The following is a 20,568-nucleotide window of genomic DNA, read 5'->3' as shown; positions in this document are numbered from 1 at the left end:
GCCCGCCCGGGCCGCCCCGCCCCCAGGTCCCCCGCCTAGCCCGGCCTCCCTCCACCCCCTGCAGCCCTCCCGAGGCTCCTGACCTGCCCGGCCCTCAACTCCGCAGCAAGCCCTGACCCAATAAAAACGCTTTGAACCCACCGTGTGCCTGCTCGCTGCATCTGTGCTCAGGAGGGACCCCGAAGCTGTCCTGCGCCCAGGAGGGACCGCTCCAGCTGTCACTCGCCCACCAGGGTCCATGGCTCCCCCGGCCCAGCCCAGCCCTCCTGGGACATCCCCCGCAGGTGCTGGCTGACCCCACCTGTGCAGACCCGGCAGCCTTGATGGGCAAACTCTCTCCTTCCAGCCCCAGCCCCAGCCAGGGCCACCGTGCTCTGAGAGCATCACTGCGCAGGGAGGATCTTCTGTGGGAGGACGCGTGATTGACGGCCGACAGAGAGACAGCAGGTTTCGGGCTTGTTTTGTGTGACCGTCTCAGTGACTTTTTTCTGTTCAGATCCCCAGGGTCCTTCGGGCTCAGCTCAGTGGCGCCTCGGTAAACCACAGGCTCCATGGGCAGGCACTGGCCTGGCAGGAGTGGCCTTGGCGGCCATTACAGGGCACCACAGACCGCAGCTTGGACAACTCCCGGCATCGGCCACAGCTCTGGAGGCGTCAGCCAGGCTGGGCTCCCTTTGGAGGCCTAGAGAAAGGCCTGCCCCAGCCTCTCCCCAGCGTCCCGGGGTTCCTGAGCTCCTGGCAGCCTTGCTGCAGCTTACCATGGCCCACTCCTGTGAGCGTCTCTGTGTCCAAGTCCCCTTTGGATAAGGACGCAAGTCACAACACTGGACCAGGGGTCAGCGTGCTCTAAGATGAGCTGATCCGAGACACGGAACCAGGGCTCAGCCTGCTCTAAGATGAGCTCACCCGAGTCACACGGGACCAGGGCTCAGCCTGCTCTAAGGTGAGCTCACCCGAGTCACACGGGACCGGGGCTCAGCCTGCTCTAAGGTGAGCTCACCCGAGTCACACGGGACCGGGGCTCAGCCTGCTCTAAGGTTAGCTCACCCGAGTCACACGGGACCGGGGCTCAGCCTGCTCTAAGGTGAGCTCACCCGAGTCACACGGGACCAGGGCTCAGCCTGCTCTTAGATGAGCTCCCCTTAGCTCACTACATCTGCAAGACCCCATTTCCAAACAAGGTCACAGCCAGAGGTCTGGAGGTAGGGTTAAGGTTAGGGGTTAACGTGAAACCTGGGGGATGCAGTTCACCCCAATACACCCCGAAACCCTGTTGTCCTTTGGGAAGACTCACTCTTTTCTCCATGCTCCACCTCTTCCTCATCTGACCACACATCCTGCAGCTCCAGGGAAGGACTTCGGCTATTTTCTCTTTCTCTCCTTCTTTCCCATCCCACAAAAAAGCGATGCAAATGCCAGGAAGAGACAGCCCGCCTGTGTCGCTCGACCCTGCGCCCTGAGCGCCAGCCCTCAAATCCCTGTGCTCCAGGTGAACACCCAGTTCCTGCAGGTGGAGGAGGCAGAGGCCCCTGCAGGTGCACAAGGTCCGCCTGCAGGAGGGCGCCCAGGGTCTCTGCAGGGAGAGGGCACTCCCCTCCGTGGTACCAGCTCCCGTGTGCACCCAGGGCCTCTGCAGGGAAAGGGTACTACCCTCTGTAATGCCAGCTCCCGTGTGTGTAGCCTCAGATCCTGCAGGGCAGGAATGTCAGTCCCACTGGAAGGAACTTCAGATACCCACAGGCTCCACCCCACAATTCCACCCAGCAACTGCCCCCACCACTGGCCCTTCACCAATAATTATACCACATCAATGTCCCCTCACCAGCGTCCCTCACAAATGTCCCCTGGCCAGCCCAACACCAATGTCCCCTCACAAATGTCCCCTCACCGTCCCAACACCAATGGCCCCTCACAAATGACCCTCACCGTCCCAACACCAATGGCCCCTCACAAATGTCCCCTCACCAGCCCAACACCAATGTCCCCTCACAAATGTCTCCTCACCGTCCCAACACCAATGTTCCCTCACAAATGTCCCCTCACCAGCCCAACACCAATGTCCCCTCACCAGCCCAACACCAATGTCCCCTCACCATCCCAACACCAATGTCCCCTCACAAATGTCCCCTCACCGTCCCAACACCAATGTCCCCTCACAAATGTCCCCTCACCATCCCAACACCAATGTCCCCTCACCATCCCAACACCAATGTCCCCTCACCATCCCAACACCAATGTCCCCTCACAAATGTCCCCTCACCAGCCCAACACCAATGTCCCCTCACAAATGTCCCCTCACAAATGTCCCCTCACCAGCCCAACACCAATGTCCCCTCACAAATGTCCCCTCACAAATGTCCCCTCACCATCCCAACACCAATGGCCCCTCACAAATGTCCCCTCACCAGCCCAACACCAATGGCCCCTCACAAATGACCCTCACCGTCCCAACACCAATGGCCCCTCACAAATGTCCCCTCACCGTCCCAACACCAATGTCCCCTCACTGTCCCAACACCAATGTCCCCTCACAAATGTCCCCTCACCAGCCCAACACCAATGTACCCTCACAAATGTCCCCTCACCAGCCCAACACCAATGTCCCCTCACAAATGTCCCCTCACCGTCCCAACACCAATGTCCCCTCACAAATGTCCCCTCACCAGCCCAACACCAATGTCCCCTCACAAATGTCCCCTCACAAATGTCCCCTCACAAATGTCCCCTCACCATCCCAACACCAATGTCCCTTCACAAATGTCCCCTCACCATCCCAACACCAATGGCCCCTCACAAATGTCCCCTCACCATCCCAACACCAATGTCCCCTCACAAATGTCCCCTCACCAGCCCAACACCAATGTCCCCTCACAAATGTCCCCTCACAAATGTCCCCTCACAAATGTCCCCTCACCATCCCAACACCAATGTCCCTTCACAAATGTCCCCTCACCAGCCCAACACCAATGGCCCCTCACAAATGTCCCCTCACCATCCCAACACCAATGTCCCCTCACAAATGTCCCCTCACCATCCCAACACCAATGTCCCCTCACAAATGTCCCCTCACCGTCCCAACACCAATGTCCCCTCACAAATGTCCCCTCACCAGCCCAACACCAATGTCCCCTCACAAATGTCCCCTCACCATCCCAACACCAATGTCCCCTCACCAGTTTCCCCGCCCAGCCTCCCCTCCCCAGCGTCCACACCCCGGCGCTCCCCCCCAGCTGAATGTGTGGAAACTGGAGATGCCGAGTGATGGTGGCCCTGTGCCTGCACACACCTTGGGTGTTTTTTCTCCCTGCGGGATTCTTGCCATTTGTCTTGGTGACAGCATCTTTTTCCAGGAGCAAGTGTGTTCTGTTTGCAGAATGGGAAATCTCTGCAATAATGCATTTGAGTTTTCTGCCTAACTCAAGGACAGAGTCCCCAATAATCTATTTAATATCCTGCATTGCGGTCTAACACGTACATTCATACTTCGCCTATCACATCATAGTCCATCTGGAAGTAATTTGAGGGTATCATGATTTTTCCAAGTTACTTTTTAATGGAGAATTCCTCTGGAAGCAGGAGGCTCCCAGCGGGGAGGAAACGTCCCCAGGAAGCTGCTGGCTGAAGGGTGGACTTGAACCGAGGATGGAGCCAGTGCAGCTCCAGGGGGCTGTCCGGACCTGCCGGGGAGCTGCACCTGTGACTCGGGGCTCTCCTTCCAGCGCCGAAAGTCCTGCTGTCCCCAGGGCCTCTGTCCCATGCGCAACCAGGCCCCTTCCCGCAGATGAGGGGACTCGTGGCCCAGGGACCTGCACTAAACCCCCAGTGCCCCGAATACCTGGGACCCTGCCTGCCATGGCTGCACCGGGCATCTGGGGACCCTGGCGCTGGGTCTCCTCACGCTGCGACCCCACTCCCTCCAACCCCAGCTCCCATGGCCCCCTGACCATGTGTCTTGCCCCTGCCCCAAGACTCGCAGCTCAGCTCTCAGCCCTGACCCGCAAACCGCAAACACACAACATTTGGTGCCAAGACTTTACTGGAGCTCACATGAGACTAAGGGGTCACCTGTCCCTGCCAGCACTTCTGTTCCCGGGAGATGCCCCGCTGCCCACCCTCTATCCTCCAGGGCCCACACAGACAAGCTGTGTCCCGACCAAGGTCACAGCTGTGCCCTCTGGGGATGGGTGACGGAGGGGCCACAGACCCCCGAGAGGCCTCCGGCGAGGTCACTCCTGCCGGGCCTCCAGGCTGTCCAGCACCAGCGCAGCCCGGGTCTTGGCTTCCTGCAGGAGGCCGGAGGCGCGATGGCAGATCTGACGGACACACGGAAAGAGCAACCTCGGATCCCTGCTGCCCACGGCCAGTCGGCAGCCACCCCAAGGCTGTGCATCCAGGCCCTGTGCGAGTCCCGGGCCCCGCGCCTGCCTTCTGCCCACCTGGTCCTTAAACGCCTCGTCCGTGATGTCCCTCAGGTTGATGAGCACGTTGAAATAGGCGCCAAACACACCCATCTCCAGGGCTTTGGCCGCCACCTGCAAGGACCCCGGGGATCGTGCTCGCCAAAGGCAGAGCTGGTCTACACAGATAAAACTGCAAAATCTGCCGGGAGGAGGGTCTCTGCCTGAGGGTCCCGGAGGGCTGGGCTTCGTCGTCCACACCACGAGGAGCCCAGCGCAGTCCCCGAGCTCCCCCGACAGACGGGGGCCCACGCTCAGCAGGGCTCCTGGCTTCCTCCCCCACTGAGCCTAGACACCTCCTCTTACCCAAGCAGGGCTCCTGGTGGCTCTGCCAATCTAGGAGCCGGGACCTCGGTTCTAGAGGCAAAGTCATCTCCCAGAGGCCCCCCGGAGGCAGCCTCGGGCTAACGGCCCGTCCACCGCCCAGGGCCACTTCCCGGGGACTGAGGGGACACTTCTCTGGGACCAGACACAGAAAACGGTGTCTCTCCTGTAAAGAAGCCAAAGAGCACGAGGCCTCAGGGCAGCTGAGCCCATGAGACGGGCGCTCCTCACCCCGGAGCCACTGCCCGGCCCTGGCGACTGCCAGTGCGATGCGTCCATTTCCAGGAGTTGTCATGTGTGTTTTCTACTGTTTTGTTGTTTTTGAGACAGGGTCTTGCTCTGTCACCGAGGCTGGAATGCAGTGGCGTGATCACAGCTCACTGCAGCCTCGACCTCCTGTGCTCAAGCAATTCTCCCGCCTCGGCCTCCCAAGTAGCAGGGACCACAGGCACCTCCGTGCCTGGCGAACGTATCTGTTGTACAGACAGGGGCCACTATGTTGCCCGGGCTGGTCTCCACCTCCTGTACTCAAGTGATCCTCCCGCCTCAGCCTCCCGAAGTGCTGGGACCACAGGCATGAGCCACCGTTCCCAGTGGCTTCTAGAACAGAGGGTGGGGTGATACGGGGGTCTTGGGGGAGGTGGACCAACGTATACAGTGGTCAGGGTGGGCTCAGCAGACACATTTGGGTTCCTGCCTATCTGTGGTGTGACCATGAATGAAATCTTAGAACTCAGCAGACACGTGGGCCCTGATGGAGGAGGCCCAAGTCCCGGGAAGTGCCTGCGAACTGAGGTCTCCAGCCCGGCTCAGCCCAGCTCAGCCCAGCAAATCACCCTGCTCTCCAGCAACTGAGCCCCAACAACTGCTTCCTGCTCTACAGCAGGAAACCTGGGGTTCCCAGAGTCCCCCTACCTGGAGGTCTGAACGACAGGCCAGGTTCCCACACTGGGCCAGTTCCTGCAGCGCCGGCCAGAGTGAGGCCACCGTCTCCGCCAGCGTCAGGGGCACAGAGACTGCCCGCCTCAGTCCCTCCTGCAGGGCCGCCGTGCGCCTGGAAGGGGCAAGAGGAGAGCCTGGGCACGGGGCCACATGGGCAGGCAGTGGCCACGCTGCACCCCAATGGGTTGAGCAGGCAGCGGACGTGGGCGACTGAAAGTCATCCAAACACCCAGCACGCCCAGGGCAACCACCTCTGTCACAGCGCCCAGACACCTGGGGTCCTGGCCACTAACTCCCCAGACACAGAGGCCACGGGCACCCGGGATCCTGGCCACCAACTCCCCGATGCAGAGGCCCTGGGCGCCCGGGGTCCTGGCCACCAGCTCCCCAGACGCAGAGGCCATGGGCACCCAGGATCCTGGCCACCAGCTCCCCAGACGCAGGCCCCAGGGTGGCGGCCGGGCTCACCTGTCCTTTTCCTCAGGTGTATTCTTGGGCAGCTTCATTGCTTCCTGCCAGAAACAGACAGAAGCGCCGGGCGAGTGACCATGGGGGGAGCAGCCACGCCCTCTGAGCTCCCATGAGGGGCTGTGGGCGAGGACTGTGTCCCAGGCAGGGGCAAGTTCTCAGCAAACGGAGCTTCAGCATCCGTCGGGCCTGTGGTTTACAGCCCTTGGCGTCAGGCCCGGTGGATGGTTGGGGTGGAGCGGGGTCAGGGGCACAGCAGGTGGTCGGAGAAGACGGGGATGTGAAGAGGGGCAGGCAGTTCCCTCAGGGCCCTTATTCTCAGATAAGGAGCCCTCGAACCTGTAAGGCAGGAGCAGCTCCGGGCTGGGGTCTCTAACATAAGCAGCTGCAGCACCCCAAGCCTGGGTCTAAGAGGCTCAGACTGTGCAGACGGACTAAGCAAACTCCAAATCCCCTCGCGCCCCTCCCCGGCCACAGGCACTGGCCTTTCTGAGGGCTCACAGGTGTGGCTCATGGCAACACCTGAAGGCACTTGGCTCCTCAGACCCGCCCGAGGTGGGCAAGCTTGGCTCGGGTCACAGGCCGACTTCCTAGGACAAGACTGAGCACAGGGACCCCCTGGGAGCCCTGCTCACACCCCGCTGTGACCAGAGTCCCAGCCTCAGGGGCGGTCGGTGGGGAACGTGCGCACTTCATCTTGAAGATTCAGCCTAATCTCCGCCAGAAAGTCATCATCAACGGCCCCTTCCCCCTGCCATGGACGGGAGCAAACGCTCCCTGGGCCCCGGCCAGAACTGGATTCTATGACCGTCCCAACAGCGATGATCGAGGAGCAGAAATGCCCAGTGTCTCCCTGACCGGTTGGGCGTTGTCGGGACCATGCCTCCTGGCCGCAGCCCTCTCCCGACCCAGGGTCTGCAGAGTTTCGCACAGAGGCGGGACGCCATCCCCACGCCGTGATTAGTGCTATGAACACCCCCTCGGCCAGACCCTGCGGTGTCCACAGCCTCCCCGGGCTGAGCATGTGCTTCACGCGGCCACGTCTGTGACCGGCCGAGGCCGCCCGCCAAGGTGGCAGCGTTTCCTCTGATTCATTGTGAGGCTGGGTTTTTTTGGTGATGGGGAAACACAGCTTTCTATTCCATCTGGAAATCACTTATGTATTTGGTGCAAGGTAAGAATGTCTCCTTACTTTTTTCAAAAGTCCAGCTTCGTGTTGCTCACAGGGAGTGTGAACAATCCAGCCCCTCACCCGCCACAGTGACCGCTGATGCCTGGCGCAGCCCCCCGTCCCCACCCGTGTTCCTCTAAACTATACGCCTGGCATTTCTGCTCCTTTCCTGTCTCTTGATTACATTTTCATTTACGGACTTTTTCTCTCTACTTGTTTTTTAATTATCCAACTATTCATCTTATTTCTTATTTTACTTCTAAATTTAAAATTGTCTCTACATTATATATATATGTAAACGTATGCATACATAAACACACATATAAACCTATGCATACGTAAACACACATATAAACCTATGCATACGTAAACACACATATAAACCTATGCATACGTAAACACACATATAAACCTATGCATACACAAACACATATATAAACATATACATTTACTGCAGAGACGGTCTCGTTCTGCCGCCCAGGCTGGAATGCAGTGGTGCAATCACAGCTCACTGCAGCCTCAGACTCCTGCCCTCACGCTACCCCCGCCCTAACCTAAGCCTCCTGAGTAGCTGGGGCCACAGGCAACTGCTACCGCGCCTGGCTATTTCTTTTTTCTCTTTTTTCTTTTGGTAGACACGTGGTTGCCCGGGCTGGTTTCAAACTCCTGAGCTCAAGGGCTTCTCCACCTTGACCTCCCAAAGTGCTGGGGTTACAGGTGTGAGCTGCCACGCCTGGCCTATTTCTAATATGTATATTTAAATTGGTGATTGTTTTTAAATGCCTCTCCAGGTCTAAAGTTCATCAACCCATTAAAGTCTAGAAAAGATCATGTTGTCCTGGGGAGGCCTTTTAAACTGTGATACAAGACCCGGAAAAGAGTCAGGATTGGTACATTTGACGGCCTAAAGCTTAAGAAGCCCCCACAAGCAAAGTCCAACGATGATGAAGGACACATCGGGGAGCTTTATTTACTGGGGAGCTGCACCCAGAACGAGGCCTGGTTCCCCCAGTAAATAAAGAAGCCCCACAACGCAGGGAAAGGCCCAAGGGAAACCTAAGAGGAAACGGGTTGAAACGTATCCTGACGTCTGGAAAACGCTTTACCTCCCTGGTAAAGGGAAGCGCGTCCCAGAACAAGAGGCTCCGTGAGCAGCGTCGCCGCTGGGGGCTTCTGAAAACTCGAGGGACGGGAAGGTGAACCCCCCGAAGGCCCATCCATTGTAAAAGTAAATAAATGAACCTGAGCTTAAAAACGGCTGGAAAAGGTGTTCCGCGTCTACACCTCCCTTCAAACAGGTCCGTGGGGCTCCGCACTGCCCTGCTCCGGAGGCTTCCTGACCTTTCTCTGCCTTTTCCCGGGCTCTCTGGCCCTTGCCCTGGGCTCCGAGCGCCAGCACCCGTCTGCAGGGAGGTGCGGTCACCGCCCCGGGTCTGTGCGGTCAGGTCTCCGCACGGCAGAGAGCTGCCCCCCAAACCTGGGCTCCCCTCCGGGAGGCGCCTGTCCCTTGTACCCCGGCCACGGCCCGTGAGTGTGGGGTCACCCTGGCCAAACCCGCAAACCCCGCTGGGCCCCGCACTCGCAGGGGTGAGGGCGGAGCTGGTTGTCGAGGCCCAGACGGCGCCAGTTGTGACCCCCCAGCCCCTCCCCGGCCGGAGGCTGACCCGCTTCTCACTGGGCCCCGGCGGGGGGTTCGCTGTGGTTGGGCCCGGGGAGGCAGGGGCGCCCCGGGGCGCTGCTGTGGGCGCCACTCACCAGGCAGGCGGCGAAGGCCTCGGCGTCCGCGTCCACCAGCGCGGTCAGCTTGGCCGCGGCCTCGCGGAACGGCGGGATCAGGCGCCGCATCGTGGCGTCCAGGGGCTGGAACTGGCGCCGCCCGTAGGTCATGAGCCCCACCATGGAGCCCAGCGCCGCGCCCTGCGGGAGGGGAGACTGTGGGGGGCGCGGCTGCGGGGGGCGCGGGGACCCCAGACGCCCGGGACGCCCCAGGAGCAGAGAGGGACCCGCGTGCTCCCTGCTGCGTCCGGCCGAGGGTCCCGCCCGTGTGGCCCCGCGTCTCCGCCCGCCCGGGGCGGCCCCAACCCTCCCCCACAACTGCCCCCTCCCTGCCACCTCGTTTTGCCCCCACCCACCCCCGGGCTCACCATGGCCGCAGCGGCCGCCGCCACCGAACCGCCCCCGGGAGCCGCCGAGCGGGCGCCCACCTCGTCAACGAAGGCGCGCAGGGACTTGTCGCCCAGGCCGCGCTCAGGGCGGGAGTCAGGGACCAGGTACCTGCGGGGTGAGCGCGGCTCAGCGGCGGGCGGGGTCCCGGAGAGGGGAGTGGGGGAAGCGCGTCCTCCGGGGAGGGGGGGGAGCGCGTCCTCTGCCGGGGGAGGGGAGCACGCCCTCTGGGGGGGGGAAGCGCGTCCTCGGGATGTGGGGTGGGGAGCGCGTCCTCCGGGGACGGGGGGGAGAGCGCGTCCTCAGGGGTGTGGGGGAGCGCGTCCTCAGGGGAGGAGCAGTGGGACCCGCGGGGTCTCTGCGCCCCCCTCACCCCCAGACCCGGGCTTGGCACCGGCCGCGGAGGCGGCGCCCGCGGGGAGGCGCTGGGAAGACTGAGCCGTCTCCACGCGGAAACTGGGGCCCCCAGGGCCGGGTGGGGGGAGGGGGTGCCGAGCAGGGAGGGTAAGAGCGGGGAGGGCAGAGGCTCACTCGATGATCCGCTCCTTGGGGTTGAAGGGGGACAGCGAGTCCAGGCCCAGCCGGTTCACCACCTGGAAAAGCGGCTTGGAGTAGAAACGGCCCGGCGCGTCTCCACCCCCAGGACAGCCTCCACCCTGCGGGTCCCACCCTTGCTGCAGCCGCCCCCGTCCTGAGCTCACGGGCGCTTTGCGGGGAGCAGGGCAGAAGCGTGGCTGGCACCCCCCACCCTCACCCCTGCCCCACCAGGAGCCCTGTGTCCCCCCAGCAGGCACCCCATACAGACACTCACCCTGGGTTGCCCTTGGGGAAACTGAGGCCCCGAGAAAGGAGTCGTCCCCTGATGACCCCTAAGCTAACTGTCACTCATCTCTCACCGCCCCTCACCCCGCTCAGCCCATCGCTGTCAGCCGCGGGCAAACAGCTTAATTCTCCACGTCTTCACGTCTAACAAGTCCTGAAAGCCCGGAACAGCCCCGCGTCACCCACAAAGAAACTCTTACCCAGAAAAGGGAATTTTACCCACATTCAAAATAAAGTTGCAACAGTCGCATTTAAGATTAGAATTCATTCTGCGAAACCCATTCAGAACGCGCTGGCTATGCGACCCCACCCCACAGAGGGGAACAGCAGCCCGCGCTCCTGCGGCCTGGAGCCCGGTGGGTGGAGGCCGCCTCCCCCGCCTCCCTGGTGGCCACAGACCAGCAAGCCCCAAGGCAAAGCCTCCTGCCAGGAAACCCCAGGAAGACGCGCGGTCTTTTAAAGGCTCGGCCAAGCTAAAAGACAGGAAATCATCCGGGACCAGGCGTGAGCAGAAAGGCGAGTCCGAACGGCCCGCTAGCCTGGAGCTGGGTCCGCTCTGGGGCAACTGCCCCCCTCTGGCAGCCCCCCATGAGTGGGGGGGGTCTCGGCCTTCAGAGTGGAGTACCACTGGAGACCCCTGGAAAGTCACATTCCCAAGGATGAATTAGAAACAGCACCCGCCGGAGGAAGCAGTCGAGGTACTTCCCAGTCCCTGCCTTCCCTTTGGGTGAAGCAGGAAAAAAAATCTCCGACAGGGCTACGGGCCTCACCCGACACGGAGTTCGCTCCTGTGTGGTTCCAAGGCTCCAAGCCGAAAGCTCAGCTTCGGGGTCTGTGGCGCAGTGTCCGGGAGCGCTCGCACAAACCCTCCTTGGAGGAGGGTCAATCTTGTGTCCAGGAATTACCACATGAAATTCCAAGGAGCCCGCATTCACAAGCAAAACTCACAGCACAGAACGCGAAGCAGCCTCACCACCAGGAGGCAGCATGGAGCCACGGGCGCCCCCAGACGCGCGCAGGCCGCAGGCCCGGGACCCTTCGGGGAAAGAAGACAAAACTCGGCCCGGGCGCGGTGGCTCACGCCTGCAATCCCAGTACATTGGGAGTCCCAGGCGGGTGGATCACGAGGTCAGGAGTTCAAGACCAGCCTGGCCAAGATGGTGAAACCCCGTTTCTACTTAAAAAAAAAAATAGAATAATTAGCCGAGGGTGGCGACGGGTGCCTGTAATCCCAGCTATTTGGGAGACTGAGGCAGAGAATTGCTTGAACCCATGAGGTGGAGGTTGCAGTGAGCCAAGATCGCGCCACTACACGCTCCAGCTTGGGAGGCAGAGCAAGACTCTGTCTCAAAAAAAAAAAAAAAAAAAAAAGACAAAACCCAAAACCCCATGCTGGAAAGCACAGGGGGCCTCACACGTAGGAAGACAAGGCCGTGTGCAGGAGCAACAGCTGCTGCTTAGAGAAGACGACGCTGGAAGGCTGTCTGTCACTGGCTACTAAAACTTAGGCTGGAATTTCAGCAGATAAACAGGCATTTATCTACCTACACGATACTTTAAACACCTTCAAGTACTCCCACAAAGTGATGATGGCAAAAGGAAAAACAGTAACATTGCAGTGAAGGGCCCAGGAGGAAGGGCGCCGCACTGACCGCGTGCCTGGTCCACGTGGGCACCCTGAGAAAACGCGCGTCGTGGGGAGCTGGCTTCTCTCAGGGGAACACACAGCATTTATGCTCTTCCTGCCGGAAGTGCGTAACTGGCCGGGCGTGGTGGGGCGCGCCTGTCGTCCCAGCACTTTGGGAGGCTGACGTGAGTGGATTGCTTGAGTCCAGGAGTTTGAGACCAGCAAAACCCCATCTGTTCACAGTTAGCCAGGAGTGGATTTGGGAGGCTGGGGTGGCAAGATCTCCTGAGCCCTGGAGGTTGGGGCTGCAGTGAGCTGTGACTGCGCCACTGTACTCCAGCCTGGGTGACAGAGCAAGACCCTGTCTCAAAAGAATTAATTAATTTAATTTAATTTAAATTTAAAATGCACAACTACATCTGGTCACAAGCTTCGTCAGACCGGTCCTCACTGAGGCGCTTTGAAAAGCCTGTCCTTTTAAACTATGTCAAGGCCAGTGAGGGTCAAGGAAGACGGGGAATAGCTCTGGACGACAGGAGGCAAGGCCGGCTCAGTGCTCTGTGTTCCGGGAGCTGGATGGTGGGTTGAAGGAGAAACCACTATGATGCGAATAACTCCGACACTGATGCGATTTGGTTGCGGCCTGACGGTTACTAGGTAGTAGGATTGTGTCAGTGTTGAATTTCCTGATTTTGATCATTACAGTGTGGTTATGTAAGAGAATGTCTTTGTTCTTAAGAAGCACAGCCTTAATAAATTAGGGGTAAAAGATCACAGTGTCTTCAACCCAACTTTTAAATAGTCCAGAAAAAAATATAATATGATGATGCACAAATACATGGGGCAAAATCCAAGCACTTGGAAAACATGGGTGGAGGGCAGGAGTGGAGAGCCACCCGTATCTTCTCTGTGAGAAATTGTACAAAATTTAAAGTCACAAAAAATTCTGCGGCCGGGCACAGTGGCTCACGCCTGTAATCCCAGCACTTTGGGAGGCCATGACAGGCAGGTCACGAGGTCAGGAGATCGAGACCATCCTGGCTAACATGGTGAAACCCCATCCCTTCTAAAAATATAAAAAATTAGCTGGTCGAGGTGGCACACGCCTGTAATCCCAGCTACTGGGGAGGCTGAGGCAGGAGAATCGCTTGAACCCGGGAGGCGGAGGTTGCGGTGAACCGAGATCGTGCCACTGCACTCCAGCCTGGGTGACAGAGCGAGACTCCATCTCAAAAAAAACACATTGTAACAGCCAGGAATACAGTAGACTATGCCACAAACGTGCCGTGATGGAGAGGCTGGCTGGGTTTCAGAAAAGCGCTGTGAATGCAGGAGGAAGAGGTGCAGAGGCGTGAAGACGGAGGCAGAGGCGACATCGAAGCTGCTGCGGGCTCGCAGTGTCCCTACGTTAGAGTACTAAGTAACTGGCTCAGCGACCGATCTCACAGGAGAAAACGTGCCTGAGCCGACGCAAGGACGGAGTCCACCAGCCACGAGAGCCACGTCAGTAAGACACGAGCAGGGTCAAAACCAACCGCCAAAAAGCAAAAGCTCTCCCAAACATCCCGTCAAGCGGATTGTGCTCATTGTGAAAAACACACCTGGAACGAAGTGGCCTCGAGTGAAAGGACAGATAAGGGTGGAGAGCGTCTCTGCAGACGCTGCCACACCCCAGCAGGACCTGGGTCCCCCGGAACCCAGACTCCGGGGGCCTGAGGCCTAGGTGTCCACAAGACGATGGGAATCACTTTCTGAAGGAGCCGCTCCGTGGGAGGAGATCTGCACCCCATAGCTGGAGCCACACACACATCCATAAGCCGCCCGTTCCGGGGGTGCAGGGAGCCCCCGTGGAGGTGGTGGGAGGAGGCGCAGGTCCCTCCACGGGAGCACAGCCGGCCCAGGAGTCGAGACCCGGCAGAGAGGGGTGCTGTCCTCTCTGTGGAACTTGCACAAGTGAGCGTATTATAGGTCACAAAAAAAAACCTCAGGAAAGTTCCCAAAATGAAAATGAAAAGTGGAATCTCATCTTCTGAACACGAGTCAATAAAACGAAGAGAGGGAGGGGAAGGAAAGCTGGGCCCCAGGGGTGTGAGCTCCACCGCAGCCTCCCCACCTTCCCACACGCCCCTGTCCGACCCGTCGGGGCGGCAGCCCGGCCCACCAGCCTGATCCGGTGTGAGCGCCGGCCGCAGCCTCCCGGGGATGTGAGCAGCCGCAGCCGCCGCCCACCCTCCCGCGGGCCCCCACCGTCCTCGGCAGCCCGGCCCACCAGCCTGATCCGGTGCGCCTCCTCCAGGATGAAGAGGTTCTCCTTCTTGCAGTAGAAGGCGGCTGCATCTAGCAGAGCCTTCAGGGGCACCAGGCCGACCAGCTGTGAGCCCACCACCGGGAGGCTCAGCTCCTGCCGAAGCACAGGTGGTGTCAGCACGTGGGGCAGGCGGAGAACCGCCCTGGCTGGACATCGGGGACGTGGGGCCCCCGCCCTGCCCACAGGAGGGATCTGCGCGCCCCTCACAGCAGCAGTGGCTGCTCCTGGCGGGCTCACCCGCGCCTCTCGGCAGGTCTCCTCGTAGACCGTGTGCAGCGCCGTGACCTCAAAGTCCAGGAGGTTGGTGGACACCTGAGCCAGGTTCTTCTCATCCAGGTACCAGCCGATGCCCTGAACCTTTTTCAGAAGTCCCGGCTGCAAAGGAAGAGCGTTCCCCAGCCTGGGCTAGAAGCTCGTCCTGCCTGGCCCTGCCAGCTTCTCCTGGTGCTCGCATCCCCCAGCTGGATGGGGCAGAGCCTGTGCCCGGGTGGATGCTGTGGTTCTCCTCCCTCCCGCCCCAAGTTGGCCAGGGAGGGGCAGAGAGACTTCGCTTGCCACAGGGAAACTGACCACAAGGGTCAGACGCCGGCACCCACCCCTGCAGGCCCCGCTCAGCCCAGGCCCTGCCTCCCAGCCACGCTCTGCCCTAGATGTGGGGAAATGCTGCAGGGTGGGGCCCCATGGACCACCACGCCGCTCTCCCATCCACCTGCTCCCCGACACGTCCCCTCAGTCCCGAACTCCTCACGGCGACTCAGTCCACATGGGGGGACTCTGACCTCCGCCTTCGGCTGGGGCATGAAGCGAGACTTGGAGGTCACTATGCTTTTGTGCTGAGTCCGCAGGTTGGGAAGCCGGGCCCCAGGACCTCAGCTGCCTGTGGGACCCGGGTCTCTGAGTGGGGAACAGGTGGGCAGGGAGTCCCTCCACCTCTGTCTCCAGATATCTACACCATCTGTGCCAGGGTGACGCTCAGACAGGGCGATCTCTGCTGTGCAGACTTGGAGGAGAAAGGCCTGGGGGCACCTGAAGGTCCGCAGGGGTGTTGGGGCCCCCAAGGCATCTGGAAGGATGTGGGGGGCCCCTGAGGGCACCTGTGACTCTGGAAGTAGCTGTTTCCCAGGAGGATGGAAATGCTGCCTCGTTTTAACAAAAGGAAGCCCTGCCTCCTTCCATGGAAAATCCCCTTGGAGCCGGAGTCCTCAGCTTCACTCCACCCCTGACCTGCCAACCTGGGGACCTGTGCTGCCCCCGCAGGGTGCGGACGCTGAGGCTGGGCCAGCCTGGAAGGGGAAGGCCAAGTCCTGTCTGGCCAGTGCCCCGTCCACACCCCGACCACCCTGCCTGAGGCACTCAGCCTCTGACCCTTTCCTGAGGGGCCAGGTGGGGGTCAGTGAACAGGGTCACCTGGTCCTTCCCACCGCCCTGCTCCCACAGGTTGAGGGGCTGGGTGGGGGTTGTGAGGGGGTCACCTGGTCCGTCCCACGGCCCTGCTCCCGCAGGTTGAGGGCAATGCGGTGGGCTTGCTCCTTCGTGCTGAGCAGGTTGATGTTGAAAGCGATGAGGAACTTCCTGGCCCCTGTGGCCGTGGCCCCCCAGCTGGGGACAAAGGAGCTGGGGCCAAAGTCAGGTGCCCACTCGGCCTGCTCGAGCTGTGGGCAAGTTCACCCCGGGGTGAAATGACCCCCAAGGGAGGGAGCAGCCCCACCAGGGTCCCAGTTCCCGGGAAGGAGGGGCCCAGCCCAGCCACCCCAGCCAGGACAAAGGGGCAGGTCCCCCTCCTTCCCAGGCTCAACCGCTGGGGTGGGGGCACCTTCTTAGGGAGGGCCTCATACTCCCCAGCCCGGATGGCCGACAGGGTCCGACGACTGTCCATCCTGGCCGCCTCGCCATACAGGTAGACTGCAGGAGAGCCCAGCGGTCAGGCGTTGGCAGGCAGTCCGGGGGGTCCAGGACTCAGTTCCTGGAGGACCCAGGCGGAGGGGTTCTCTCCAGCCTAAACCTGGGGATGGGCCCCACCATGCCCTCTCCCGGCTGCACCCGCTGTCCACCTCGGATGGATATGGGTGGTCCCGGTGGACCCTCAGCCAGCACCCCCACCCACCCCCCGGCTCACAAGGCCTTGAAAAGTCAAATTGCAGGGTTAGGATAGAACACGTGGGACATGGTGACGCCGGACGCTCACGCTTCTGTTTTCCTTGTATAATAAACAGAACGACAAGCGACCACATAAATATAACCACAGCGAAAAGGAAAAAGTCGTGTTCCCTGCACGCCTGTGTGATGTGACGTGGGTTACATATGTCCTGCATGGCAGCGTGACTGTGCCATGGGTTACGTGTGCCCTGCATGCCTGTGTGATGTGACGTGAGTTACGTGTGCCCTCCATGCCAGTGTGACTGTGACGTGGGTTACATATGTCCTGCATGGCAGCGTGACAGTGCCTTGGGTTACGTGTGTCCTGCATGGCAGCCTGACAGTGCCATGGGTTACGTGTGTCCTGCATGGCAGCGTGACAGTGCCATGGGTTACGTGTGTCCTGCATGACAGCGTGACTGTGCCATGGATTACGTGTGCCCTGCATGCCTGTGTGATGTGATGTGGGTTACATATGTCCTGCATGCCAGTGTGATAGTGACGTATGCCCCTGCCTCGGGGTTCCTTCCAGGGGGCGCTGGGTTTCTCAGCCCAGGGGCGGGTGTGCACTCCGCCCGGGTTTGTCTCTGTGTGTTCGGTATCATTTTCTCGCTTAGATTGAATTCTCCAGGTGAAATGATCGTACTCTAGAAGGCTCTTGGCTCGCCGGCCCAGCTGTGCCGCGGGACAGTTTCAGGGGCCCCGGGCCCGCACGGCCACAGGTGAGGCTGCGTTTCTTTCGGTACTGAGGGAGCTGCCCTTCTGCAGCTTGGCGTTTCGGAACAACCTGCCCTGGCAAGAGCAGTCGAGGGCAGAGAACTGCGGGCACTGAACCCGCGCCAATGAGACGGGAGGGAGCGCGGAGGGTGGGGCACGCTCACCTGGCACGGCCAGCTCCTCTGCCAGCCGCCGGCCAAAGGTCTGGGCGCAGAGCACACAGTCGTCCATGCTGACGCCCCTCACGGGGATGAAGGGGCAGACATCCAGGGCCCCCATGCGGGGGTGCTCCCCTGCAGAGAGATGGCAAGGCCGGGCAGGAGGCTGGGAGTGGCCGTGGGTGGGAGCCCCGCGGGACTCTCAGACCCTCTGTCCTCTCCGGCCTGGGCAGCCCCCCATCCACACACCCAGCTAGCAGCTCACGCTGACCACAGGGAGGAGGCCGGCCCTGGGCACTCCCAGCCCTGCCCCAGCGGCAGCATCAGTCCCTCCGGGACGACGGACATTCCTGGACAGTCCTCCCAGCCAGTGTCGGAGGCCGCTCGGTCCAGAAGCAGCAGCCTGAGCAGGCGGTTTGGCATCTTTGGGATAAACCTGTCCCTCTCCTAAGTCACAAGAATAACTTTCTAACGGCTGCCCCTGGCCAGGCTTAGAGACTCCCTGAAGCGGGGAAGCCACACTGTTTCCCGAGCGTTCTTCTCACTAGCCGAGTCCCCTGCTGTGGCTCCACCAGCCTGTGGGGCAGAGCCCACCCCTGGACGCCAGCCTCGCCTTTGCCTCCACTGCCCGGGGCTGGTTGCTTTGCGATAAGCTTCTCGTCCTTCCACCTCTAGGGGTCACTGTGAGCCCCGGCCTCTCAGGAGCAGCCCACCGCCCAGCCCCTGGCCAGCGCCTGTGTGTCCACACACCTTTGACCCTGCCCGCCCACCGAGGTGTTTGGCTTGTGGGCTGTTGGCAGGTCAGCTTCCGGGCAGCCCTTCCCCATCCAGGGCCTGCTGCAAGACCGGCTCTCGGCCCCCCTGGCGTGTGGGCAGGTGGCCGGGCCCACAGACCTTCCCCGGCACGGCCCCTCCCCCACCCAGCCTTGGAGCTTGGCGACCTGGGGTCCCCAGAGCACAGCCTGCAGTCGGGGGACTGTGACCCCCACACTCCAGGGTCCTCCAAGGAGAGCCAGAGCCAGCCCCGCTGGACCCCACATTCCGTGCCTGGGCCCTGGGCCTCCTTCCCCTCCCAGGACACCGGGACAGGGCTCAGCCCTGACACCCCGCGACGTGGCGGCCATGGGAGAGCCCAGAGCCTCACCTCGGTGCTCGCTCATGTCAATGAGCCGGGAGGCAGCGTGGGCCGCATTGAGGGCCCCCTCCACCACGCACGCCGGCGGCCCCACAAAGGTTTACACGGTGCGGTTGGTGGAGGGGCCGGCGTCCACGTCCAGCAGCACGCAGCCAGGGGTCTGTGCGATGGCTCCCGAGATGGCATCGATCACCTGGACACAGGCCCGGCCCCCACACCTCAGCCTCCCCATTTGAAAGAAGGAAAAGGAGCTTGGAGGTGGCCGCACCCCGACACCCAAACGTGGGCTGAGGAGGCGGGCCAAGCCTTTGGGGACCCCCCGACGAGCTGCGCTCCCCCCGCAAACACCTGCTGCTCCCCCCGCAAACAGCGGCTGCCCCGGGACTTTCACAGGGGCCCAAGCCCGGCCCCTACAAGGAGGCGCTGCAGGCCGTGCCTCCAGGAGAAACGCCCCAGGTTCTGTCCCCACTGGCAGATGCTGGAGGCAAGAAGGTGACCACAGGCACAGGGCACAGAGGGCCAGGCCCCAACCCCCGAGCAGAGGAGGGGCCAGAAGGGCCTGGAAACTTCCAGGCGGCAGGACAGCTGGGAGCAGGGGCTCGGCCTCAAATCTCCACGTCCCCGGGCCTTGGTGGGGGCTGGGATCCCGGCGTGATGAGGCCTCCCTGAACCCCTGCAAGTGACCGCTGTGACCCGGCGCTGCCCTCCGGGAGGCCTTCCAGGCGGCCTGTGGGGCCTGCACTTGTTCCTGGAGGAGCCTGGACCTCAGAACCATGGAGGGCGAGAGGCCCGACCTGGGGGCCTGCCTGACCCCTCTGTGCTGTCTCCTTTCGGGTCCAGCGGGGATGGTGGCGGCAGCTGCCTCACCAGGCTTCAGGGCGGGGGCTCGGTCATTTACGCCAGCCCCAGTGGAGGCAGGGTGGCCTCATGTGACCCCATGCAGCCCTTTTCATCAGCGTTAGGGGCTTCAGTTTCAGTAGGGGAACAAGGCCCTTTGAGGTCCAGAGATCTGCCCAGACCCCCACGGGAAGCACAGCCAGGCCTCAGCGCCTACAGCCCGCCGTCGTGTTCCACCTACCCCTGGGTCTGGCACTCCCACGTCCCCCCAACCACAGGATATCCTTAAGGCCCATGGAGAGCGGCTCCTCCCCTGCCAGGCCACGCCACACCAAGCCCACCGCCCCTCCACGGCCTGGGCCTCAGCTGCCCCACTGGCCCCTGCATGCTCCAGCCGCTCCTCGGGGTCTCACCTCCTGGTTCTTCCCCTCGGAGAAGTTGGGGATGCACTCCACCAGCTGGGACATGGCCAGTACCTCGATCTAGACGCTACTCTCTGGGGCAGACAGCAGCAGGGGCCAGGGCTCCCAGCCACAGCCAGGACCTTTATACAGCCTCCGGCAGCACCTCCCACAGCTGCTCATTAACCAGCGAGTCACCACGAGGAGCAGTGGGGCCACGGTCCCTGCGCAGGCACGGGGCGGGCGCTGCAGAGCCATGCTGGGTGCTGTCCACCTGGAGGGGGCGGCTCCACTCAGCCAGTGTGGGTTCCCCAGAAAGCAGCACGTGCCGGGGCGGAGGGGTGGGCGCTGAGGGCCCCCAGGAGCATCAGGCCAGCCTGGCTGGAACCCCGGCGTGATGAGGCCTCCCTGTGCCCCTGCCAGTGACCCCTGTGACCCTGTGCTGCTTTCTGAGAGACCTTCCAGGCCACACCTGGGGCCTGCGCTTGCTCCTGAAGGAGCCTGGAACTCAAGACCGTGGAGGGCGAGAGGCCGGTGTGAGGCCCTGGCTTGCAGCACCCAACCAAGCTCAGCTCAGCTCAGACAGGAGTGTTCAGGGGAGCAGGCGTGTGAGAGTGAGCACGGATACACATGAGCACAACGCAGGGAGCACGCGTGTGAGAGTGACATGGATACACGTGAGCGTGGGGCAGGGAACATGCATGTGAGGGTGGATACATGTAAGTGTGGGGCAGGGAGCACACATGTGAGAGTGAGATGGATACACGTGAGCGTGGGGCAGGGAACATACATGTGAGGGTGGATACATGTAAGCATGGGGCAGGGAGCACACATGTGAGAGTGAGGTGGATACACGTGAGCGTGGGGCAGGGAACATGCATGTGAGGGTGGATACATGTAAG

The 20,568-nt window shown here is 61.5% G+C and overlaps 1 pseudogene; it reads right to left on the bottom strand.

Moving 5' to 3' along the window:
* Window positions 1-3,939: 3,939 nt before the first annotated feature.
* LOC135273180 (formimidoyltransferase-cyclodeaminase-like) lies at window positions 3,940-19,742 on the bottom strand (annotated as a pseudogene).
* Between the last annotated feature and the right edge of the window lie 826 nt (window positions 19,743-20,568).

The sequence above is a fragment of the Aotus nancymaae genome, unplaced genomic scaffold (assembly GCF_030222135.1).
Source record: "Aotus nancymaae isolate 86718 unplaced genomic scaffold, 86718_ANA_hifiasm-v0.15.2.pri h1tg000348l, whole genome shotgun sequence".
In the NCBI taxonomy this organism is placed as follows: domain Eukaryota; kingdom Metazoa; phylum Chordata; class Mammalia; order Primates; family Aotidae; genus Aotus; species Aotus nancymaae.
The sequence above is the reverse complement of the archived record's forward strand: the minus strand, read 5'-3'. Positions and strand labels throughout refer to the sequence as shown.